The sequence below is a fragment of the Dama dama genome, chromosome 4 (assembly GCF_033118175.1).
Source record: "Dama dama isolate Ldn47 chromosome 4, ASM3311817v1, whole genome shotgun sequence".
Taxonomy (NCBI): domain Eukaryota; kingdom Metazoa; phylum Chordata; class Mammalia; order Artiodactyla; family Cervidae; genus Dama; species Dama dama.
In genome coordinates this window covers 66,730,501-66,757,799 of record NC_083684.1, presented here as the reverse complement: position 1 = coordinate 66,757,799, position 27,299 = coordinate 66,730,501, and the positions used below count along the sequence as shown (strand labels likewise).

At 41.7% G+C, this 27,299-nt stretch overlaps 1 pseudogene; it reads left to right on the top strand.

Moving 5' to 3' along the window:
* Positions 1-27,299, top strand: part of LOC133055195 (zinc finger protein 850-like) — a 78,464-nt pseudogene that overhangs the window by 43,269 nt on the left and 7,896 nt on the right.

Here is a 27,299-nt window from a genome sequence, read left to right as displayed (position 1 = left end):
CAGATTCTCTGGTGGCTCAGACAGGAGAGTCTGCCTGCATGTGGGAGACCCCAGATTGATCCCTGGGTCAGAAAGATCCCCTGGAGAAGAAAATGGCAACCCTCTCCAGTATTCTTGCCTGGAAAATGCCATGGACAGAGGAGCCTGGCAGGCTACAGTCCATGGAGTCCCAAGGAATCAGATATGGTCTGAGCGACTTCACCTTCACTTTCAACACAGAAAAATGTTGCTTCTCTACTTCATGTTTGTATTTCCAGGCTTTATGAATCATCTGCTACAGTTTGTTCTCTGCTCTTTATGGAGAGTTCTATTTTTCATATCTTTAAAGGATAATTGACTAAGGAAAAATTAAAGATAGCATATCCATTTTTCTAGTGGTATATATTCTAAAAAATAATCACTGTCCATGCACCAGTACCACTATCTCAGATGATTTAGTTTCACAGCAGAATGGAAAGTAAGGTACAGAGCTTTCCCATATACCTTTTGTTCCCTCACGAGGACAATCTCCCTACTTGTGCCCCACCAGTGTATACATCTGTTACCACTGATGAATATACATAGACATTAAACAAAGTTTCTAGTTTCACCTTATGTTTCTCTTCTAGGGGTGTTCACTCTAAGGATCTGGGCAAATGTTTAATAACTTGTGTGCATTAAAAGAGTTTCACACAATGATTTCATGGTCCTGAACTCAGGATATTCATAGCCCCTCCTTGCAACCCATGGCAACCACTGACCATTTTAATCTCTTCTACATTTCCGAGTAAATTCTAATGTGGCTCCGTGGTAAAGAATGCACCTGGCAATGCAGGTGATCCGAGTGATGTGGGTTCAATCCTTGAGTAAGGAAGATACTTTGAAAGAAGAAATGGCCACCCACTCCAGTGTTCTTTCCTGAGAAATCTCAGGGACACAGGTACCTGGCAGGTACAATCCATTCGGTCCAAAAAACTCAGACACAATGCAGCACATAAGAACATTGACCTACATCAAAATGCCGTGTTGTAAAAAATCTTCCTTTTTGCAGCATTTTCAGATGGGCTTCTTTCACTTAGTAAAATGCATGGAACAATCGTCCATGTATTTTATACCTTGAAAGCTTAATATAAAAATGTTTAAAATCGATGTCAGCATGACTACTCCTGCTTTTTAAATAGTATCATCAATAACATTTTCTAGATTCCATATGTATATATGTTAAAACTTATTTTCACAAATATAGAGCATAGACCTGTGGACACAGTAGGAGAATGAGAGGGGGCCCAATTGAGAGAAGAGCCTTGACATTTATTCACCACAATGTGTAAAACAGGTAGCAGGTGGGAAGCTGCTCCACAGCACAGAGAGCTCAGCGCGGGGCTCTGTGATGGCTAGAGGGGTGAGACGGAGATCGTGGGAGGGAGGTCCTAGAGAGAGTGGGTGTACATATACCTATGGTGATTGATGAACTTGTCCAGCAGAATCTAACACAACATTGTAAAGCAATTATATTCCAAAAAATATATATTCATCTCAAAAGAAAAAAGAAAAACCAGACATAACGCAGTGCTTAGGAACCCCCCTGACAGTGCAGGGCTCTCGAGCCTCATCCCTGGTCCAGGAATACTCCACGTGCTCTGGGGAGACGAAGCCTGTGTGCCTCAGCTGCTGAGGCTGGGGTGGGGGGGGGGCAACTTGGTCCTTTAGATTGGCAGGAGGCAAAAGAGAGATGCTCAGCATCACTAAACAATAAGAAATGCAGAACAAAACGACAGTGATACATCACCTCCTGACAGTCAGAATAACAACTAACAGAAAGCCCACTAATAATATCATAAACGCGGAATAGGCTTGGAGATCAGGGAACCTCCTGAATGGCTTGAGGGAGTATAACCAGGTGCAGTCACTTGAGAGGACAGTGTGGAAGTTCCTTAAAAAACATAACCTCCTGACATTAAAGGAAATGAATTCCCAGAACAGTAGACAAAATAGATTAATTGACAAATTTATAAGATTTACAGTTTTTAGTAAATCATCTGCAATTCTGAAATGACCAGTTGTGAACTAGAATTTTTAAATTCTTTAAGTAAATGTGTATGAATACTCACACACTCACATGTTCTCACTGCCTGTATATCTTCAGATATATATTTATTGTATTCAATGTGTGTTACATAAATTATATAACACATATACTTTCAGATATTTATATATTGCATTCAATGTATGTCAAAGTCATGAGAAACATGAAATTGGCCAAACATGGCAAACATGATAGTTTCATTGAGTTAGACAAGGCTGTGGTCCATGTGATCAGATTGGCTGTTTTTCTGTGATTGTGGTTTTTATTCTGTCTGCCCTCTGATGGAGAAGGGTTAGAGGCATATGGAATCTTCCTGATGGGAGAGTATATCTGAGGTTATTGATATTTCTCCCAGCAATCTTGATTCCAGCTTGTGCTTCACCCAGCCCGGCATTGCACATGACCTTCCATGCATTTCAGTTAAATAAGCAATGTGAGAACATACAGATTTGATGCACTCCGTTCCCAATTTGGAACTGGTCTGTAGTGCCATGTCCAGCTCTAACTGTTGCTTCTTGACCTGCATACAGATTTCTCAGGAGGCAGGTCAGGTGGTCAGGTATTCCCATCTCTTTAATAATTTTCCACAGTTTCTTGTGATCCACACAAATGCTTTAGCATAATTAATGGAACAGAAATAGATGTTTCCCTGGAATGGTCTTTCCTTTTCTATGATCCAAGGGATGTTGGCAATTTGATCTCTGGTTCCTCTGCCTTTTCTAAATCCAGCTTGTATATCTGGAAGTCATTGGTTCACATACTATTGAAGCCTGGCTTGGAGATTTTGAGCACGACTTTCCTAGCATGTGAGATGAGTTCAACAACTCATGCCTCAGCTTGAGCATTCTTTGGCGTAGCCTTTCTTTGTGATTAGAATGAAAACTGACCTTTTCCAGTCCTGTGGCCAGGGCTGTTTTCCAAGTTTGCTGCCATAGTGAGTGCAGCACTTTAACAGCATCATATTTTATTGTTTGAAATAGCTCAGCTGGAATTCCGTCACCTCCACTAGCTTTGTTTGTAAGTGATCCTTCCTAAGGATCACTTGACTTTGCACTTCAGAATGTCTGGATCTAGGTGCATGATCACACCCATCGTGGTTATCAGGGTCATTAAGATCTTTTTTGTATAGTTCTTCGGTGTATTCTTGACAGCACTTCTTAAAATCTTCTGCTTCTGTTAGGTCCATACTGTTTCTGTCCTTTATTGTGAACGTAACTTGATTTATAAAATAATTGTATTTAATAATGATGATATTAATGTATTTTACAAAAGTAGCTATGTTTTAAAATAAAACATATCATGCCTTGTCATTTAATTTTAAGTTTGGTAGCATTTCTAAATGTATTATTTGGGTAGCAAGTTTCTCTTTATCTTGAAACTCTTACTATTAAGTCAATAGGGAGTAAGGATAAATTTTATGCATCTAATCAAATGTAGGTATACTGAAAGAAGTAGAACATTTTAGCCATTCAGCCGTGTTCAGTCGTGTCCTACTGTTTGTGACCCCATGGACTGTAATCCGCTGAGTTCCTCTGTCCATGGAATTCTCTAGAGAAGAATACTTGAGTGGGTTGCCATTTCTACTCCAGGGACTCTTCCCGACCCAGGGGTTGAACGTGGGTCTCCTGGACCACAGTTAGATTGTTTACTGTCTGAACCGCCAGGGAAGCCCTCATTGTAGTCTGCTTTAGAGGCCTGCTCTATGACAGGGCTTCTGGATAGCTCAGTTGATAAAGAATCCACCTGCAATGCAGGAGGGCCCTGTTCGATTTCTGGCTTGTGAAGATCCCCTAGAGCAGGGAAAGGCTACCCACTCCAGTATTCTGTCCTGGAGAGTTCCATGGACTGTATCGTCCATGGGGTTGAAAAGTGTCTGAAATGACTGATTCACTTTCACATTTCTATGACAAATTTTATTTTTTATTAAAAGTTATACAATTATATAACCTTAAATATAAATTATGTAGGTACATATAATTTATATGCAAATGAAAAATATTATAAATTATACAGAGTGAAGTATGTCAGAAAGAGAAATATAAATATCATATACCAATGCACATATATGGAATCTAGAACAATGGTACCAAGGAATTTATTAGCAGGGCAGCATTGAAGAAACAGACATAGAGAACAGATTCATGGACATGGGAAGTGGAGAGGAGAGGGTGAGATCTATGCAGAGAGAAACATGGAAACTTACATTACCACAGGTAAAATAGGTAGCCAGTTGGAATTTGTTGTATGTCCCAGGAAACTCAAATAGGGGCTCCTTTGGTGGCTCAGACGGTAAAGCATCTGCCCGCAATGCGGGAGACCAGGGTTCGATCTCTGGGTTGGGAAGATCCCCTGGAGAAGGAAATGGCAACCCACTCCAGTACTCTTGCCTGGAAAATCCCATGGAAGGTGGAGCCTGGTGGGCTGCAGTCCATGGGGTCGCAAAGAGTCAGACACGACTGAGTGACTTCACTTTCACTTTTCACTTTATCAACTTAGAGGGGTGGGATGGGGGAAGGAGATGGGATGGTAGTTCAGGAGGGACGGGATATATGTATACCCATGGCTAATTCATGTTGAGGTTTGACAGTAAACAATAAAATTCTTTAAACCTATTCTCTTTCAAATAAATATAAACAATTTTTTTTAAATTAAAAAATATTTTGTTTGACAAATGTTGTTTTTCAAAGGCACTCTAAGCTCTTTACTTGCTTGGCAACAGAAATACTAATTGGTTTTTTGAAAGGTATTGAATAAACCTTTATTAGGAATCATGGAAGACTATAACCTAAACTATGATACTGGAAATAACAGTGTGATCAACTGGTATGACACTGAAAAAAGAAGTGACTAATTGTAAATCATAAAGTGATCGGTTAATTAATGTGACATGAAAAGTATTAAGTCACACTTTAAGTATTAAGAAACATTATATCACATTTATAGAAAATGCCATTTTTAAAAAGTGATGTCTTTTTGTTTTATAAAATGAAGTTATACAACTATAAATTTTGAGAATATTTTCAAATCAGAGAATAGGACACATGCTTTTATGTCTGATAGCTGCTCTCTGAAACCCATTTTTGAAGTTACTTTTGGAAAATGGTCTGACCCAAATCAGTCAAGTATGGATGTTTTCAGTACAAAACAATGTCTTTGTTAAGCACTTTATAAATTCCAGCGTTAGAGAAGGTATTTCTACTGCTTCCTGGAAGCCCAGATGGTAAAGACTATGCCTACAATGCAGGAGACCAGGGTCCGATCCGTGAGTCAAGAAGGTCCCCTGGAGAAGCAAATGGCTACCACTTCAGTATTCTTGCCTGGAACCTTCCTTGGACAGAGGAGCGTGGTGGGCTGCAGCCCGTGGCATTGCAAAGAGTCAGACACGGCTGATGGACTAAGAACACAATTGTCAACTCTATACACTGTTTCTATAAGAGATCATTTCTATAGATTTAATTTATTTTTATTAATCATGGAGGTGCTATTGGCATACATATAGTAACCCTAAAAATGTATGATTTCATGATTTCAGAGAGATCTCTGCAATTCCAGTCATTAGTTACATTATAAATCAGGTTCCATATCACTTGGATTCAACAATACCAGTCACTGTCACAAAAACTATACTGCAACTTCCTTGGTTGTCCAGTGACTAAGACGCCTCATTCCCAATGTGTGTTGGGAGTGGAAGAGTTTGGAGGCCTAGGTTTGAGCCCGCATCAGGGAACTAGATCCCATATGCCACAACTAAGATTCAGGTACAGCCAAATTAGTAAATATTTTTTCAAAAAGAATTATAGTAAGATATATTAGGAGGCATTGGGAACTGATATCTGGTGTAGCACCTAATCTCTGTATCAACAGATTCTGGCAGGAGTATGTCATTTCTGTGGTTAGGTTATAGATGACACTGGATTCCAGTCTGCCTCTTTCCTTCTGGAATCATTTCCTAAGGGAAAAGCCAGCTGTCCTCTTGTAAGCCCGGTCTCTGGTTACAATTACTGAGGCTTCCTCCCAACGGATCATCTAAGTGATTACATTCTACTTTTCATCACTTACGAGACACCCATCTTCAAACACTCGCACCAAGAGGAATTTTGCCTTTTTTCAACTAGCTGAAAGCATCTTGGCTTCCCATAGAGCCGGCTCTCAAAATTCTCTTTTGCCTTAAGTTGTGTGAAACACTAACTTAGAACAGGCAGGAAGTGCTCTGCTCCAGAGGAAATCAAAGAGATTTAAAAGCATCAAAAAGCAGAGAAACGAAGCACAGTTGGACAGAAGGATCAGTTCAGTTCAGTTCAGTCGCTCAGACTTGTCCGACTCCTTGTGACCCCATGAACCGAAGCACGCCAGGCCTCCCTGTCCATCACCGACTCCCGCAGTTTACTCAAACTCATGCCCAACGAGTCGGTGATGCCATCCAGCTATCTCATCCTCTGTCGTCCCCTTCTCCTCCTGCCCCCAATCCCTCCCAGCATCAGGGTCTTTTCCAATGAGTCAACTCTTCACATGAGGTGGCCAAAGTATTGGAGTTTCAGCTTCAACATCAGTCCTTCCAATGAACACCCAGGACTGATCTCCTTTAGGATGGACTGGTTGGATGTCCTTGCAGTCCAAGGGACTCTCAGGAGTCTTCTCCAACACCATAGTTCAAAAGCATCAATTTTTCGGTGCCCAGCTTTCATCACAGTCCAACTCTTACATCCATACATGACAACTGGAAAGACCGTAGCCTTGACCAGACGGACCTTTGTTTGGCAAAGTGATATCTCTGCTTTTCACCATGCTATCTAGGTTGTTCAAAACTTTCCTTCCAAGGAGTAAGCGTCTTTTCATTTCATAGCTGCAGTCACCATGTGCAGTGATTTTGGAGCCCAAAAAGTTTAATTCTGACACTGTTTCCACTGTCTCCCCATCTATTTCCCATGAAGTGATGGCACCAGATGCCATGATCTTAGTTTTCTGAATGTTGAGCTTTAAGCCAACATTTTCACTCTCCTCTTTCATCAAGAGTTCATCAAGTTTAGTTCATCTTCACTTCCTGCCATAAGGGTGGTGTCATCTGCATATCTGAGGTTATTGATATTTCTCAGGCATATTTCTCCCAACAGAAGGATCAACAGATCCCAAAATGGACAGGGGCAGGGCGAGGGGAGATGAGGCTCCACCCTCTCTGGTCCCGCCCCTACGCAATTGCGCTTCAGGCCTGTTCCCACCCACTGCCCTTATTTCGCGTCTCATTGGCCCTGGCGTAGCCCAATCACCTCCCTCTGTACCACTTCCTCCGCCTGCGCGGGTGCAGTAGCCTGCAGACCCGGAAGTGAATGTAGACTAGCGACGGAGGAGTTCCAGTGAGTTTGCTCTCTTTGTTTGTTTAAAACCCGAATTTTGTAGTCCCACAGCCTGTTGTCCTCCACACGTGAGTTTCCGGGGTGTCTTTGGACGTTAAAGAAGACTCTTGAGTTTCCCTTGGACTACAAGGAGATACAGCCAGTCAATCCTAAAGAAAATCAGTCCTCAATATTCACTGGAAGGACTGATGCTGAAGCAGAAACTTCAATACTTTAGCCACCTGACGCATAAAACTGACTCATTTGAAGAGACCCTGATGCTGGGGAAGATTGAAGGCAGGAGGAGAAGAACGACCGAGGAGTAGATGGTTGGATGGTATTACCGACTGGATGGACATGAGTTTGAGTTAGCTCCCGGAGTTGGTGATGGACAGAGAAGACTTACTTGCTGCGATCCATGGGTCGAAAAGTGTGGGACACGACTGAGTGGTTGAACTGAACTGGTGGAGGTTAAAACTACTGTCCCCACCTTCCCGCCCCCGGTGTGTCCCAGCATCTCTCTGAGAGAAGTTCTGAAGTCCCTTATCTTAACTGCCGGATCCCTGGGGCCCACATCACATTTCTGTTAATATCGTTCTAGGATCCATATCTTTCTCTGGCAGTCCTACCTTCTAACGTGTAGACGCCGCTGCTTGAAGTCCTGCATTGCTCAACCCCTCCGTCTCTGATCCATGAAGAGTTGAACGAGGCTCTATTCTGTATGCAGTTTGGTCAGGGCCTCGCCTATAGTGTGAAGGGGAGGTTTAGCGTAGATTATGTGGTTTTCACAGGAGGGGCCACGATTCTGAAGAAAAGAATGAAATTAAAACCACCTCATTTGATTCTGTGTTCCAGAATCCCTGCTGTGTCAGTGGCCATAGAGGATTGTGATTAGTACCTGCTGAGATCCTCCCTCTGTGTGGGGCTGTGTTACAGGGACCTCACTGTGTTTTTCCAAGCATTGAACGGCCTGTTTTCTGGGGTCACTTCGCAAGACTGATCTTACCTTAGAAGGAAGCCCAGAGGAAGAGGAAAGCAAGGAGTCAAAAATGACGCGTTCCCAGGTAAGAGACCTATATTTGTTTATTTTGTCTCTCCTGAAATGCTGTTTCTTTGGACTTGATAAACTTCTTAACTTCTGAATGGGTTTGTTTGGACTTATCCATAGTCATCATCCCAAGGGACCCGTTGCCCTCCTGGCACATCAGTGTGACAGAAAACACTATTGTCAGCCAAAGAAGCTCACTCAAGCTTTTAAGTCCCGAGTTTTTATTGGGGTTTAGCCAGGTAGCCATGGTTGATAACATCTCCAGCATTCTGCCCTCCTTAGAGGTTGGACTAATAAGCCCACTTGGCTCAAAGCCCCAAACCTCTAGTCACTTCATTGGTCTTTGTGAAATACCCAGCCTCATAACCTGAGTCATCCCATTATTAAACTAGGGGCCCGCCATAAGTCATCTTGTTAGCATAAATTATCAGGGCCTACGGAGAGTAATAAAGCCACTGCAGTCACTAAGGAATTTACAAGAGTGAGAAAACTTAAATTCCAAGAGTAGTTTAAAAACTTCCAGACCCTGGGGACCAAAGCCTTCGAGATTCTTTTTAACTTTTAGTATTTATTTAGTTTTGGCTATACTGGGATTTTGCTGATGGTCTTGGGCTTTCTCTGTTATGATTAGGAGGGGCTACTATCTTGTTGTGGAGCTCTGGCTCTAAGGCACGGGTTCAGTCGTTGTATTAATCCCTGGCAGGCTCTGGAGGATGTAGGCTTCAGCAGTTGTGGCACACTAGCTTAGTTGCTCCGAGGCTTGTGGAATCTCCCCTGACCAGGGATGGAACCCGTGTCCCCTGCACTGACAGGCAGATTTCTACCCACTGGAGCATCAGGCAAGTCCTTAAATTCTTTATTAGACAACCTTGAAACCTTAATGTTTCCTTTCTGCCCTTTGATTCCTGCCCCCCCCCCTCTTATTTTTGATGTTACCTTGGAATACCTCACCTGTTGCATGATTGCCAAATATTATGTTGTGTTTAAGACTTCTATTTTATTGTTCAAAATAATGTCTAAGTCTCTCTTTATGTGGGCTTCTTTGGCTACCTTGGAAGGTATTTTGCTTCATTTCTTTTGAAATTTCAACTAGTCTATACAGTGGTAGCTTCACCTGTAATTTGGCAGATTCCCTTTATTTAGGTGTTTTTGTTTTTTAAATTCAAAATTATGTTGGCTCCCCTAGATACAGCTGAGACTTACATTTGAAATATCCATGTTTGCTTTGAGTTTGATTGTTTTGAATTTGCAGTCACTGAAGTTCTTTAGATCACTACATCTTCCAAGTAAAACTTGTGATTTTCAGGCTTTACGTGCTTCAGTAAAGATTTACAGTTTCTTCACATAGGTCTGGAAATGTGTTCTAAATCGGTGTCATGGTATATTTGCTCATAAAATGTAGACTGTTTCGAATATTGTGTTTTTAATTACTGTTACTAAAGAGGAAAAATTGTTTTTAGTGAACCCAGGTGGCTCAGTGGTAAAGAATCCGCCTACCGAGCAGGAGACCTGGGTTTGTTCCCTGGGTTGGGAAGGTCCCCTGGAGAAGGAAATGGCAACCCACTCCAGTATTCTTGCCTGGGAAATCCCATGGACAGAGAAGTCTGCATGGCTACAGTCCATGGGGTGAAAAAGAGTTGGACATGATTGATGTGACTTAGCATGCATTGATGCACAATTTAGAATTTTTTTTTTTTACCATAAATGCAAAAATACACATGAGTTTTAAAAAAAGATAGATTAAAAATGTTTCTTCCAAAAGATCTGTTACTTATGGAAGATTGCTTTTCCCTTAAGTGTCTTTATGTGTGCATCTGTGTGTTCCGGCAGAAACCTAGGGTATATATAAAACACATCATCATTTCATGAATATTTTTATTTATTCCAACCTTCAAAAATTGTTCTTAAATATTGTCCATGTCCTTAGACTGTTTCCTTGTAGTGAAATGAATAAATAGTTCCTTTTTAGTATATGTATACACGAAAATGTTCAAATGATTTGATCAATTCTTTTTCTTGTTTTTTATATTCCTCACAGTTAGAAAAACTTCTGTGAACTTTCTTCAGAGTTGTCCCTGTGTTTTTGTCTGTGTATTATTAGTAAAGTTTAGAGTACATGAAGTGAAATAAATTTAAGCTGTTTAAGGAATGTTTGCTATATATTTGCAGAAAGGTGGAACAACAACATTATTGATTTTAAATTGTTTCTGTTGCACATTCAACACTCTATAAAAGCTATCAGAAAGATATATAGTATATAGTACATAGTTAAAATGATTGTTGCTACTGAGGATGCTATCTTATTAGAACTGTAAAATTTGTAAAACACTTGAACTTCAAAAGTCAGTATGAATGCTTACATTACTTATTATTACAAGTACTTAGTATAAGTACTTATCGTACTTCATTACGGTTCAAAACGGTCATTCATGGAGCAGAATTTTCAACATTACTAGTTTAAAGAAGCTTGTTAAAAATACTAAGAAAAAACTAAGCTTGTTAAAATAAACAGCACATTTGTCCCACTCAAGAACTCTTGGATCAGAGTGTGCTTTTTCAAAATATGACCTGTTTCCCTGATAGACAATTCATCCTGTGTCATACAAATACAACACTCAAAAATAAATATGCCGGGAATTCCTAGGTTGCCTAGTGGTTAGGACTTGGTGCTTTCACTGCGGGGTCCCAGGTTCATTCCCTGGTCAGGGAAGTAAGATCTCACAAGCCAAGTGGTGTGGCCAAAAAAAAAAAAAAAAGCCAATGTAGTTCTGATAATTTTATCATTTCTCTTCTAGATCAGAATAGTTTCTGAAATGGTTTGTGAGTCACATCTCATCATTTCTTGTGTTAGGAATTCGGTAGAAAATATTTCTGTGTAAAAAGTATACCCCAAATGCTCTCCTTTATCAAAAGCAGTTCTGTGAGCTGCTTTTGTCATCTTGGGGCGCATTAGGAAGTCTTCTCATGGACACATGTCATCTGTACTCTGTATTTCCAGGACAACTGATGTTCCAGGATATGACCATAGATTTCACTCAAGAGGAGTGTGTTGCCTGGACCTCAGTCAATGGGAAGTGTACGGGGACATGATGTTAGAGAACTATAGGAACCTGGCCACTTTGGTTGAGGATAGCTTCCTTCCAGAATCTCTTATCTGCTCTCAGGGTTTTGGTTCCTGCATTTCTAGAATGTCTCTTGGAGTCTTCTGCTTCTTTTAACAGCGTTTCAGATCCCTGCTTTGTATTGGAAAATGGGAAGCTGTGAATTTAAAAAGAAGACTTCATGATGATTTAATTTTTTTTCTTCCTTGATGTAATCTGCCTCTTCTAGGTAAGTGCTAATTCTATAAGTTCTGTGATATAAAATGGTGTCACCCTCCTCTTCAAATCAAATTTCCACTACTTACTTTTGCCTTGTAGTATGTGACCAGAATGTCAGGATCTGATTTTTATGTATTAGTTAGTGTTGTATAGGTGCTTTCAATAAAGTATTTGGGGAAATCTTTTTCTAGGCTATCTTAACATTCTACCATGCATTCTCTTCTCATCTGGATACATATTAGATTGGAAAGTGGAATCCCTAGCAAAACAAATATTCCATTCTCTGATGTACAGGTCTTGTGGTCTCTAAGGTAGACCTGGTCACTTTTCTGGAGCAAATGAAGGATCCCAGGAGTAGAAGGAGAATGGAGACAATGGCCATGTACCCAGGTATGTGTCAGTGGATGGAGCCGATGGCTCAGGTGAGAGGTCCAAGCATCAGCGAGGAAGTCATTCTGTGTCCTGTGTTTTTGGAAGATCTGCTTCATTGGAAACGATTTAGGAGAAGTCTGGATTTATTTCTGTTTCTGTCATAGACGGCTATCACCTGCTGCCTTCTTCCTGTTAAACCATGATGAAATCTTGTCTGGTGATTACCTTTCTCTTTCACAGTGAGAACTAAAATGCTCTTCTTGGCTTGTGACAACCTGCATGAATCTGGTTGCTGTTTCATTTCTTGAGAGTCCTAATGAAACTGTGCACATTTCTGAGTAACTATGATGTTCCATTTGGCAAATATCAGGTCTTTCTATAAAGATACTCCTATTGGAGAGAAGACTTAGAATTGTGGTGAATATGGTAAAGTTTCTAATCAGTCTTCAGAATTTATTCAACAGCAGACTCTTCAGAATCCACAAAAAGAAAACAAGTGTAAGAAATGTATCAAAGTCTTTACTCACTCATCCAATCTAAGTAGAGATTGGATAATTCATACAGATGGGAAACCTTTCAAATGTACAATAGTTGGCAAATCCTTTAGTAAGACTTCACATCTTAGTCACCATCAGTGAATGCATACTGGCCAGAAATCTTTAAACTTATAAATGTAAGGAATGTGGCAAAGTGTTTATCTATTGCTCAAATCTTAATCGACATCAGCAAAGTCATACTGGGGAGAAACCTTTTAAATGTACAAAGTGTGGCAAAGCCTTTGATCAGAACTCAAATCTTACTTAACATCAGCAAATTCATACTGGAGAGAAAACTTAAAAATGTAAGGATTGCGGCAATACATTTCACCAGATATCAAGTTTACTCAACATCAGTGAATTCATACTGGAGATACACCTTACAGATGTACAGAATGTGGCAAAGCCTTTATCCATTGCTCAAATCTTACTGAACATCAGCGAACTCATACTTGGGAGAAACCTTAGAAATGTACCAAATGTGGCAAAGCCTTTACCAATAGCTCAGGTCTTTCCCAACATCAGAGAATTCATACTGGGGAGAAACCATGCAAATGCAAAGAATGTGGCAAAGCCTTAGCCAGAGCTCAAATTTTTCTAAACATCAGCAAATTCATACTGGAGAGAAACCTTACAAATGTAAGCAATGTGGCAAAGCCTTTAGTCAGAGCAGTGATCTCACTCAACACCTGAGAGCGCACACTGGAGAGAAGCCCTAGTAATGAAACAAGTGATGGAAGAGGTTTGCCCCAAACATACATCAGAAAGCATGAGAGTTTATACAAGAAACATACGGAAATAATGTAACCAATATGTGCACATGTATTTCATCAAAACACAAATCTAAATACATATCAGAGACTGAAAGGTAGTGAGGATTTCATCAATCCTGTTTTCTGAACTTCCTCTGAAGGAGAATTACTATGGAGAGTAATGCAAAATTAGAACAAATAGAAAGTGAATATGTTCGTAGGGGTCACAAGATGAAGGGTTGATGGTTAGAAAGTTACAATTATTAGCAATGCATCCTGCTTATAATGACATGATTTGAGATTATTTGAGAATGAATGTACCTCAACTGTGAAATCCATACGGTGCTTCATTTTTAGTGTGTATGCAAATATAGATTATTTTTATGGTTTGTACTTTAGAGATAAGAGAAGCCCTTCTATATTGTGTTGCAACCATTTCTATCTATTCTCCATTACAAAATGGAACCAGAATGTTAAATGTTCAATGAACATCTAAATGCAGGTGTTCGTCTTTGATGTCAAATATCCCTAGAGGTCACCATGTAAGTGGTCATGGACTCTTTGCATGTAAAGTGCAACAGAGGTTGGTTCTAAATTTTCAATAGTTATATCACTTAATTTGTGAAGAGAACACAATGACAGTTCACTAAAATATTGTTGTATCATCATAACATCAACACAAGTCAGGAATATTAGTTGACAATGTTGAAATATATCTTCTGTGATAAAAGAGAAATGTATTTGAAACCCTTCCTAGAAAAGGCCTGTAATTAGTGTATGGCCATGTTTCCTAAATGTTTGCTATCCTCTGTTGTGTAAACCATAGAAATCACAATTTACATATTATTATATCAGAAAAATAAGTTTTTCTCTATGCTTGTAGTCTGTATTTTAATTACGGATCACACAGTGGATTGTAAAAGGTTATAATGTGTGAAATTGTAAAATGTCAAATATGTGTGAAATTAATACATGTATGGGCTTCCATGGTGGTTCAGACAGGAAAGAATCAACCCACAGTGTGCAAAACATGGGTTCGATTCCGGGGTTGGGAAGATCCCCTGAAGAAGGAAATGGCAACATCCTCCAGTATTTTTGCCTGGAAAATCCCCATGGACAGAGGAGCCTGGCAGGCTACAGTCCATGGGGTCGCCACAACTCGGACACAAGTGAGCGACTAAGCACACACAGTTAATCAAAATGAATGGTGTTAATATTTTGGCTGATTGTGATCAATGAAATGTTAACCCACCACCAACATTAACCTCTCCCACCTTACTTAAAGTTATAGAGAAGAGATTATAACAAACTATCTGGTAACACAGAGAGCTGGTATCTGTAGAAATTAGTTCCTTACTGGCTTTAAACCTCTAATACTTTCATATATTTTCCACCATATCTCTGTTATACCACCGCTCCCATTTTGTAACTACTTGGACACTGTGAGAGGTCTAATAAGAAGGATCATGCAGAGTCCTGTTGAGAGCTTACCTGAACTGCTCCTTGCTGTTACTGCCTCAGCCTCTGTGTGTGGAGCAGGCAGCCTGCAGGTGTTAAACTCACACCAGCCCGTCCTCTGAACACCTGCAGTAGATGACCACCTTTCTCGTGATCAGCGGTTTTGCTGAACCCCGGGTTCCACTTCAGAGGCCCCCTTAAATGCTAGTACATTCAGTGGTGGTGATGAATGTCTCCTCTGGGAGGGAAAGATAAGTAGAGATGCCCTCCATGTGGGCGAGCATGAGCTATAAGGGAAAACTCTGCACCTTATTCTCAGTGGTGCTGTGAAATGAAACGATCCATTAAAAAAAAAAAATCTCTAAAATAAAAAGAAAAGTCATTGGTCCCTGTGCATGCACACTGAATATACTGTACTGAATATTCAAAATATTCAGTTAAGTCATATAATATAATAAAATGAATATGCTTCTTCTAATTTTCTTATCATTACCTTTAAAGCTATGAGAAAATATTATATAAGTCCGAAAATGGAGCAGAGAATAAACTGCAGCAAGATGATTCCAAAAAAACCTAGAAAGATACACACACTAAATAGAACAACAACTACACACTCATGTGTTCATTTTCTTCAGTATCACTCATTTTATAACTCAGATCATTCTTTTGATGGTCTAAATGTGCATTTAGGGCACCATTTGCAAAGTCTAAGTTTCTTCATTTGAACAAGTTTAACCCATTGTCCTCTGCTGCTCCTGGTCTATGTTCAAAGAAAGCTGTGATGGAATCATCTTCAGACTCCTGGTCTAAAAGATGCAGGCCCCCTACCTGCAGATAGGTGATCACAATGCAAATCATTTTGTGAAAACATGTGGCCCCAGACTTGGGAGGGAGTGAAAAGATCTAAGGACTTGAGGTATCTTTGCAGAATTCTGAGACCAGAGCCTTCACAAAAACAAGGTCACCAGGTAATTCCCACCAAGCACTCACCTCCCACCTCCCCTCATCTAAGGGCATGACCTCAGGTCCTGGAGGACTGCACCCATCCAAGAAAGAGCCCCTCCCCAGGGAGTCAGGCTGGCCTTCTGTGTGTTTAGATGTTCCCACTGGAAAGACTCTTTTCATGTCCCCACCTCAGACCAGCATATTCATAATCTTTCAGAGTGGGAGCCTGACCTGGAGGGCTTTGTATTCACGGAAATGGTTCAGAAAGAATCTTTAACCAAGTGGTTTCCATCTGGTTTCCCATCAAGTACAAGTGACCAGTGTTAAGCAGTAACTTCAACAGTGCCCTCCCCACAGAGTTCTTTATGGGTCCTGTGGAGCATCAGTGTGGTTCGTAAGATGTGCTCCAGGGGATTCTAAGGGGAGGCCCGGCTTAAGGACCTGCCTCCTGATCCATTTGAGAAAGCTGAGGCCAGGCTTCCGTCTGAGGAGAGGTTGGTCTAGCTGGATTTGGACCAGGGAAGTCAGTCAAGTCACACCCTCTGTGTGAGCAGAGTGTTAGGCGCTCTCTCTGAGGAGAAAACAATCAAGAAATTAGTTCACAGGCTGGTCTCCAGGTCAGAAATGATTGTTCCTGAATCTCTCCTGAGACAGAGGTCAGGAGAGGTTGGTCTTTTCAGGTTTTCAACGTCCTCTGTCTGTAGGTGCATTAGTTGCATGTTAAAGAGCTGTGTCGATGCCTTTGAAGGTATCTTCTCAATACGCAGGTGTGAGTTTGCTGCATAACGTCCCCAGACAAGATGCAGAGCAGGAGGAAGAAGACGAAATGACAGCTTCTCAGGTAAATATCCTGTCCCAGGCCTGGGGCTGTGTCTGCTTTTCCTCAGGAAATGCCTGAGGTGAGAATCTGCAAACCTTTACTTCTCTACTTCAGTTTTTCTGCCTGGGGTCTTTGCTATCAACTTACTTTTTCCTTTTCTTCTTATAATAGCGAAGACCAGCTCTTTAGACTACTTCTCCCTTGTGTCCCAGAGCCTTTTCTCCGTTTCCTACATCCCCGCTTTCTATGGAGCACGATGAATTCTCAGCATGAATTAGTGACTTTCTGCTGGTGAAAATACTCCCTTTGTGAGAGATCAGCATGGGGAGTCACTGGTATCTGAGATTCCCACTGGGATGTAGTTCGATGTTGGGATCTTCAGAGAAGTTGGAGAAATACCCTGAGGAATTTACGTCTGGATGCAATTCAGCTCTTTAAAACAGGACTGAGAAAATGCTCTTATAAATAGAATCGACTCAGTGGTCCAGATTTTTCAGAAAAGTTTCACAAATAAAAAGATAACTAGGAGATCCTGTCCTCTGTAATGCTAACACTTCCTAGTTAAGTGATAGTAGGATACTAAACAGGGGAACAGTATGAAAAGGCAAAATGATAGGATACTGAAAGAGGAACTCCCCAGGTCGGCAGGTGCCCAATATGCTACTGGAGATCAGAGGAGAAATAACTCCAGAAAGAAAGAAGGGATGGAGCCAAAGCACAAACAACACCCAGTTGTGGATGGGACTGGTGATAGAAGCGAGGTTCGATGCTGTCAAGAGCAATATTGCATAGGAACCTGGAATGTTAGGTCCATGAATCAAGGCAAATTGGTAGAGGTCAAACAGGAGATGGCAAGAGTGAACGTTGATTTTCTAGGAATCAGCCAACTAAAATGGACTGTAATGGGTGAATTCATATCAGATGACCATTATATCTACTAGTGTGGGCAGGAATCCCTCAGAAGAAATGGAATAGCCATCATGGTCAACAAGAGTCTGAAATGCAGTACTTGGATGCAGTCTCAAAAATGACAGAATGATCTCTGTTCATTTCCAAGGCAAACCATTCAATATCACAGTAATCCAAGTCTGTGCCCCAAACAGTAATGCTGAAGTAGATGAAGTTGTACGGTTCTATGAAGACCTGCAAGAACTTTTAGAACTAACACCCAAGAAAGATGTCCTTTTCGTTATAGGGGACTGGAATGCAAAAGTAGGAAGTCAAGAAACACTTGGAGTAACAGGCAAGTTTGGACTTGTGGTAGGGAATGAAACAGGGCAAAGGCTAATAGAGTTTTTCCCAGAGAATGCAGTGGTTATAGCAAACACCCTCTTCCAACAACACAAGGAAAGATTCTACACCTGGACATCATCAGATGGTCAACACCAACATCACACTGATTATATTCCTTGCAGCCAATGATGGAGAAACTCTATACAGTCAGCAAAAATAAGACCAGGAGCTGACTGTAGCTCAGACCATGAACACCTTATTGCCAAATTCAGACTTAAATTGAAGAAAGTAGGGAAAACCACTAGACCATTAAGGTATGATCTAAATCAAATCCCTTATGATTATACAGTGGAAGTGAGAAAGAGATTTAAGGGACTAGATCTGATAGACAGAGTGCCTGATGAACTATGGATGGAGGTTTGTGACACTGTACAGGATACAGGGAGCAAGACCATCCCCATGGAAAAGAAATGCAAAAGAGCAAAATGGCTGTCTGAGGAGGTCTTACAAATAGCTGTGAAAAGAAGAGAAGTGAAAAGCAAAGGAGAAAAGAAAAGATATAAGCATTTGAATGCAGTGTTCCAAAGAAGAGCAAGGAGAGATAAGAAAGCCTTCTTCAGCAATCAATGCAAAGAAATAGAAAGAAATAGAAATAGGAAGACAACAGAATGGGAAAGACTAGAGATCTCTTCAAGAAAATGAGAGATACCAAGGGAACATTTCATGCAAAGATGGGCTCGATAAAGGACAGAAATGATGTGGACCTAACAAAAGCAGAAGATATGAAGAAGAGGTGGCAAGAATACACAGGAGAACTGTACAAAAAAGATCTTCATGACCCAGATAATCACAATGGTGTGATCACTCACCTAGAGCCAGATATCCTGGACTGTGAAGTCAAGTGGGCCTTAGAAAGCATCACTACCAACAAAGCTAGTGGAGCTGATGGCAATCCAGTTGAGCTATTTCAAATCCTGAAAGATGATGCCGTGAAAGTGCTGCACTCAATATGCCAGCAAATTTGGAACACTCAGCAGTGGCCACAGGACTGGAAAAGGTCAGTTTTCATTCCACTTCCAAAGAAAGGCAATGCCAAAGAAGGCTCAAACTACCGCACAACTGCACTCACCTCACACGGTAGCAAAGTAATGCTCAAAATTCTCCAAGCCAGGCTTCAGCAATACATGAACAGTGAACTTCCAGATGTTCAGTCTTCTTTTAGAAAAGGCAGAGGAACCAGAGATCAAATTGCCAACACCCGCTGGATCATCAAAAAAGCAAGAGAGTTCCAGAAAAACATCTATTTCTGCATTAATGACTATGCCAAATCCTTTGACTGTGTGGATCACAATAAACTGTGGATAAATTTGAAACAGATGAGAATACCAGACCACCTGACCTGCCTCTGGAGAAACCTATATGCAGGTCAGGAAGCAACAGTTAGGGCTGGATATGGAAGAATAGGCTACTTCCAAATAGGAAAAGGAGTACGTCAAGGCTGTATATTGTCACCTTGCTTATTTAACGTATATGCAGAGTACATCATGAGAAATGCTGGGCAGGAGGAAGCACAAGCTGGATTCAAGATTGCCAGGAGAAATATCAATAACCTCAGATATGCAAATGACACCACCCTTATGGCAGCAAGTGAAGAGGAACTATAAAGCCTCTTGATGAAATTGAAAAAGTTGGCTTAAAACTCAACATACAGAAAACTAAGATCATGGCATCTGGTCCCATCACTTCATGGGAAATAGATGGGGAAACAGTGGAAACAGTGTCAGACTTTATTTTGATGTATTTATTTTTTTTATTTTTTCCCATGGACTGCAGCACGCCAATCCCACTCATTAGCATATGAAATTACCCAGCTTATAAAAACTAACCACTGAATATTTCGGGGCACACTCACCCTCTTTGATGGCCCACACTCTGTCTGTGGAGTGTGCCTCTCTCTGAATCTGAATAAATCCACTTTTTACCTATCAGTTTGTCTCTCACTGAAATCTTTCTGTGATGAAACATCAGAAACCTGAGCTTCATTAGGTCCTGAACCCAGGTACTGTGGGTTTTGGCTGGGTTTGAGTCCCAGCCTTGTGGGTTCAAGTCCCAATCTGAGGTAAACAGTTTCAAGTTTCTGGGAAATTTTGACTCTAAGGTTCACCTGGAAGAGAGAATCTGAAATGAAGGTGTTCTAATGATCATATCCTTTTGATTATTTTCCAAGTAGTTCTCCTCATTCTCTTGGTCTTAAGGACAGTTTCAGTTTGTTTATTACTATTGTTTCTGTCAATGCTTCCTCTGGAGAAAAAAGTCCTCCAAGTGGAAGCCCGTAATACAATTGATCTCATTCTTGTTCCTGTTACTGCTCCACAGACAAAATTGCCTCCTACCATTGGTCAAGACAGCTTTATTTGACCCTACAATGGTTGGTGAAATAAGTCACTTTCATTTTTTTATTTTTTAAATGTCTGCTTATTTATGCATTTATTTGATTGTGCCAGGTGTTATTTGCGGCATGTGAGATTTTTTAGCTGTGGCATGCAGGATCTAGTTCCCTGAGCAGGGATTGAACCTGGACCCCCTGCACTGGGAGCCCAGAGTTTTAGCCACTGGACCACTAGGAAAGTCCATAAATCACTTGAAAACAAAAAACAAACAAAAAAAAAAAAAAAAACAGGAAAAAAGCCAGATGTGCCAGTTTATGTGTCAGGTTTATCAAAAGTGTTAATTTCATTATCACTGGGCCCTGGCCAGGTCAGCCCCTTCTCTCTAAGCTCCCCACTTCACCCCCTCCTCCAAAGAGACCCATCACTGTGCTTGCTTCTCCCCAGTGTCAGACTTTATTTTTGAGGGGCTACAAAATCACTGCAGATGGTGAGTGCAGCCATGAAATTAAAAGATGCTTACTCCTTTGAAGGAAATTTATGACAACCTAGATAGCATACTAAAAAGCAGAGACATTACTTTGCCACCAAACGTCCGTCTGGTCAAGGCTATGGTTTTCCCAGTGGTCATGTATGGATGTGAGAGTTGGACTATGAAGAAAGCTGAGCGCCCAAAAATTGATGCTTTTGAACTGTGGTGTTGGAGAAGACTCTTGAGAGTCCGTTGGACTGCACGGAGATCCAACCAGTCCATCCTGAAGGAGATAAGTCCTGGGTGTTCATTGGAAGGACTGATGCTGAAGCTGAAACTCCAATATTTTGGCCACCTCATGCGAAGAGTTGACTCATTGGGAAAGGCCCTGATGCTGGGCGGGGTTGGGGGCAGGAGGAGAAGGGGACGACAGAGGATGAGATGGCTGGATGGCATCACCGACTCAATGGGCATGAGTTTGAGTAAACTCCAGGAGTTTCTGATGGACAGGTAGGCCTGGTGTGCTGCGATTCATGGGGTCGCAAAGAGTCGAACATGACTGAGCGTCTGAACTGGACTGAGGAACATATTTTATTATCTCAATCCTTGCATCTCCTCATGGCTAGAGAAGCACCGAATCCTTTCATGGTTATATCAGATACTCAAGGTTAGCCAGAAACCTTTTTGTAAAATGAGTGCTTAATGGCATTGAACTCCCCCTTCACCAAAACCTTATACATTGACCTTCCCCCACTGCCACTTTGGAGCAGTCCCTCAGAGATATCTGAAATTCTGCCTCCCAGGCAGCAGTCCTTATTTTGCCCCAGTTCAGTCCAGTCGCTCAGTCGTGTCCCACTCTTTGCGACCCATGGACTGCAGCACGCCAGGCTTCCCTGTCCATCACCAACTCCCAGAGCTTCCTCAAGCTCATATCCGTCGACTTGGTGATGCCATCCAACCATCTCATCGTGCCTTCAATCTTGCCCAGCATCAGGGTCTTTTCCAATGAATCATTTGTTTGCATCAGGTGGCCGAAGTATTGGAGTTTCAGCTTCAGCAAGAAGAAAGCAAAAAAGAACTATAGAGCCTTTTGATGAAACTGTAAGAGAAGAGTGAAAAAGTTGGCTTAAAACTCAACATTCAGAAAACTAAAGTCATGGCATCCAGTCCCATCACTTCATGGCAAATAGATGGGGAAACAATGGAAGCATTTTGCCCCAAATAAAACTTAACTTGCAAATCTCAAGTTGAGCATCTTTTTACTCAAAACTAGCATCAGACTGTTTTCCAGTGAGTTGGCTCATTGTCAGATGGCCAAAGTGTTGGAGCTTCAGCCTCACCAATGAATATTCAGGGATGATTTCCTTTAGGATTGACTGGTTTGCTGTCCTTGCAGTTCAAGGGACTCTCAGAAGTCTTCTCCAGCACCACAATTAGAAAGCATCAATTCTTTGGTGCTCAGCCTTATTTATAGTCTAACTATTTCATCCATACATGACCAGGAGAAAAACCATAGCTTCTGGCAAAGTGATGTCTCTGCTTTTTAATATGCTGTCTAGGTTTTTCATAGCTTCTCTTCCAAGGAGCAAGTGTCTTTCAATGTCATGGCTACAGTAACCATCCACAGTGATTTTGGAGCTGGATGAAAGTAATACTGTCACTGTTTCCACTTTTCCCCCATCTATTTGCCATGATGTGATGGGACTGGAGGCCATGATCTTGGTTTTCTGAATGTTGAGTTTTAAGCCAACTTTTTCACTTTCTTCTTGCACCCCTATCAAGAGCTTCTTTAGTTCCTCTTTGCTTTCTGCCATAAGGGTGGTGTCATCTGCATACCTGAGGTTATTGATATTTCTCCCGGCATCTTGATTCCAGCTTGTGCTTCCTCCCACCAAGCATTTCTCATGATGTACACTGCATATAAGTTGAATAAACCCGGTGACAATATACAGCCTTGACGTACTCCTTTTCCTATTTGGAGCCAGTCTGTTCTTCCATGTCCAATTTTAACTGTTGCTTACTGACCTACATACAGGTTTCTCAAGAGGCAGGTCAGGTGGTCTGGTATTCCCATCTCTTTCAGAATTTTCCACAGTTTATTGTGATCCACAGAGTCAAAGTCTTTGCTACAGTCAAGAAGGCAGAAATAGATGTTTTTCTGGAACTCTCTTGCTTTTTCGATGATTCAGCAGGTATTGGCAATTTGATTGCTGATTCCGTCGTCTTTTCTAACGCCATCTTGAACATGTGGAAGTTCATGGTTCACGTATAGCTGAAGCCTAGTTTGGAGAATTTTAAGCATCAGTTTACTATCGTGTGAGATGAGTGCAACTGTGCAGTCGTTTGAGCATTATTTGGCATTGCCTCTCTTTGGAATTGGAATGAAAACACCTTTTCTAGTCCTGTGGCCTCTGCTGAGTTTTCAAATTTGGGGCCATATTGAGTGCAGCACTTTCATAGCATCATCTTTTAGGATTTGAAATAGCTCAAGTGGAATTCCATCACCGCCACTAGCTTTGTTTGTAGTGATGCTTGCTAAGGGCCATTTCACATTGCAGGATGTTTGGCTCTAGGTGAGTGATCACACCACCGTGATTATCTGGGTCATGAGGATCTTTTTTGTACAGTTCTCCTGTGTTTTCTTGCTACCTCTTCTTCATATCTTCTGCTTCTGCTAGGTCGATACCATTTCTGTCCTTTATTGAGCCCATCTTTGCTTGAAATGTTCCCCTGGTATCTCTAATTTTCTTCAAGAGATCTCTAGTCTTTTCCATTCTATTGTTTTCCTTTATTTCTTTGCATTGATTGCTGAGGAAGGCTTTCTTATCTCTCCTTTCTATTCTTTCAAACTCTGCATTCAAATGGGTCTATCTTTCCTTTTCTCCTTTGCTTTTTGCTTGTTTTCTTTTCACAGCTATTTGTAAGGCCTCCTCAGACAGCCATTGTGCTTTTTTGCATTTCTTTTTCTTGGGGATGGTCTTGATTCCCGTCTCATGTACAATGTCACAAACCTCTGTCCATAGTTCATCAGGCACTCTGTCTATCAGATCTAGTCCCTTAAATCTATTTCTCACTTCCACTGTATAGTCATAAGGGATTTGATTTAGGTAATACCTGAATGGTCTTGATGAAAATGAAAGAGGAGAGTGAAAAAGTTGGCTTAAAGCTCAACAATCAGAAAACTCAGATCATTGCATCTAGTCCCATCACATCATGCCACATAGATGGGGAAACGGTGGAAACAGTGGCTGACTTTATTTTTCGGGGGCTCCAAAATCACTGCAGATGGTGATTGGAGCCATGAAATTAAAAGACGCTTACTCCTTGGAAGGAAAGTTATGACCAACCTAGACAGCATATTAAAAAGCAGAGACATTACTTTGCCAACAAAGGTCCATCTGGTCAAGGCTATGGTTTTTCCAGTGGTCATGTATGAATGTGAGAGTTGGACTATAAAGAAAGCTGAGCACCGAAGAATTTGTTATAGCCATGCTTTCCGGGAAACAAACTCACTCAGAAGGACAATACAGATAGTGGATTGCAGGTTATTACACCAGCGGGCCCAAGGCAGAGACTCCTCTTAGCCAAGGACCCCGATCAGCATTTGTGAAAATCTTTTATATCCCATGTGTACGTCTCCAAACCCACCACCCCAATCCCTTGATGCTTACAAAGGAAGGGTAAATACAATCACAATAACCCCATCATTCACGTGTTATGTGTTCAAAGAGTTAATAATCAATAAGCCCGCGGTTACATTCCAACCAGTTAATAACCAATTTAAGCCTGTGCTTACATTCTGATAGATACTGTCTGGAGGCAGGGGTGATTAGTGTCTGTTTTCTCTTAGGTGATGAGTAACCTGGATATGATCTTCAAGGTTCCCCTGTCCGGAGGGGTCTTATCCTTCCATTGTCGTTCCCACAGACACTAAGCAGAGAGTTCAGAGTCCACTGGAGAGGTGGCCGAGCACGATCAGCACAGACAGGCCTGAGATGGAGTCCAGGCCCTACGAATTCCTTCTTCTAAATGATGCTTTTGAACTCTGGTGTTGGAGAAGACTCTTGAGAGTCCCTTGCACTTCAAGAATATCCAGCCAGTCTATCCTAAAGGACATCAGTCCTGGGTGTTCATTAGAAGTGTTAGGGGAAGCACACTGATTGAAACCGCCCACCCTGGCCAGGCACCATAGTAACCATTTGCATGAGTTGTTTTATGACAGGAGATCCTGATAAGGAATACGGAACTAGTAAGCCACCACCAGCCGGAAGAGTTCGGGAAAAGTCGAGAGGAGACACCGCGTATCCGTCCACTTCCCAGAATCCCTCTTGCTAGCATCCATCTTGGCTGAGCGATGTGTACGCCACCAGGAAAGACTCTGAATTAGAGTGATTGGCCAAAGACCACCCGGAAACTAATCCCATCACCATAAAACCCAAGACTGCCAGCCACACGACAGAGCAGTTCTGCTGGGTTCCCTTACCTACTGCTCTCCACCCGGGTGCCCTTTCCCAATAAAGTCTCTTGCTTTGTCAGCATGTGTCTCCTCGGACAATTCATTTCCGAGTGTTAGACAAGAGCCCAATTTGGGGCCCTGGAAGGGGTCCCCCTTCCTGCAACAGAAGGACTGATGTTGAAGCTGAAACTCCAATACTCTGGCCACCTGATGTGAAGAGCTGACTCACTGGAAAAAACCCTTATGCTGGGAAAGATTGAGGGCAGGAGGAGAAGGGGAGGACAGAGGATGAGATGGTTGGATGGCATCACCGACTCAATGGACATGGATTTTGGTGGACTCCGCGAGTCGTTGATGGACTGGGAGGCCTGGCGTGTTGCGGTTTATGGGGTGGCAAAGAGTCGGACATGACTGAGTGACTGAACTGAACTGAGTGGATTAGTGGTTTCCTCTTCTTTCTTGCATTTCAGTGTGAATTTGGCTATAAATAGTTCATGGGTACAGATACCAGGTCTTGGAGGGCCACACCCATCCTAGAAGGAGCCCCTCCCCAACCAATCAGACTGACATTCTTTGTTTCTAGAAGTTCCCGCCCTAAATGCTCCCTTCCTGAGGTCACAGGGGTGCTGAGTGTGAGGCTGCAGCTCTTGGATCTTGGACCTGGGTCTCCCTCTTACATTGTTTCAAAAACCCTCACAGGCTGGGTCAGGTAACCTGGTAGTTCTGTCTGTTATGTCTTGGGAACTGTACTGTGGCCTGCACTCTGTAAGGCAGAAAGAAAGGAGAAGAACTCGCAGGGGTGGTCTGCATAGAGAATGCAGGAAAGGTAAGCACCAAACAAAGGATGTGATTAGCATATCAGGTTAGTCTGGATTATCCGCTGCAGACCAGGAAGGAGAAAGTAAAAAAGGAGCTCTGAAAACGGCAAAGGGAAACAAAAAAACTATTTCTTCTCGATCATTGCAGCAGTTGCGGATTCAAGAATTGTCTGGAAGCCTTTTAAGTTATCTACTTAACGCCCAGATGTGAGTTTGTGATAAAAATCCCCAGAGGAGACGCAGAGCTGGAGGAAGAAGAGGAGGAAATGGCAGCTTCTCAGGTAAATGTCCTGTCCCGGGTCTGGGGCTGTGTCTGCTTTTCCTCCTGAAGTGCCTGGTCTGAACATCTGCAAACCTTCAATTCTCGGCTTCTAATTTTTCTACCTAGGGTATTTGTTGCCAACTGCTTACTTTTTCCAGTTTTTCTAGTATTAGAGAAGACTGGCTCTTTAGACTGTTTCTTCCTTATGTCCCAGAGCCTGTTATCCAATGTATGTATCCTGGCTTTCTATAGAGCATGATGAATTTTCAACATTGTTCCATCAGTTTCAATGTTGAACATATTCCCTTTGTGAAAGACCAACACGGGGAGGCACTGGTATAAGGGATTCCCAGTGGAATGCTGTTCTGTGTTGGGATCCTAGGGAAGTAGGGGAAATGCCATGATGAGTTTATATCTGGATGCAACTTCAGGTCTTTAGAACAGGAGCAAAAGGCAATGCCCTTGGAAATAGAATGGACTCAGTGGTCCAGATTTTATCCAAAAATAAAAAAATGTAGTTGAGACTATCCTCTTCCTCTGTGTCGATAAGAAAGACTTACTAATTAAATGTGGTATTAGGCTACATGACACGGGAGGTATATATGAAGTGAAATTTGCTGGAAACTAACTTTTTTTAATGATGGATTCAGATCATGGTTTCCATAATATTGCCAAAATACCCATGCAGTGGTAATGCATTCTTCCATGTACTTCTAACCCCACGACTCTGATGGTCACTGGTTTAAGTACTTCTGTGAGATTCCCATGCGACACAGCTCATGTATTTCCCTTTTGTCTTTAACAACTCCCTTGGGGAAAAAAAGTGAGGGATGTGCCTAAACTATCACAGTTAATGGGGGAATCCCATATGCTCTTAAGTTTCTCTTTGCTTTGGAAGATGACTGTGTTTAGTAGAGATGCTGGGTTTGTGGGATTTTTGTCACTCAAGCCCAGGTCTGGTCATTTCCAGGTACACTCCATGCTCACATCACAGAGTCTCATCACTTTTTTGTATTTTCCAAAAT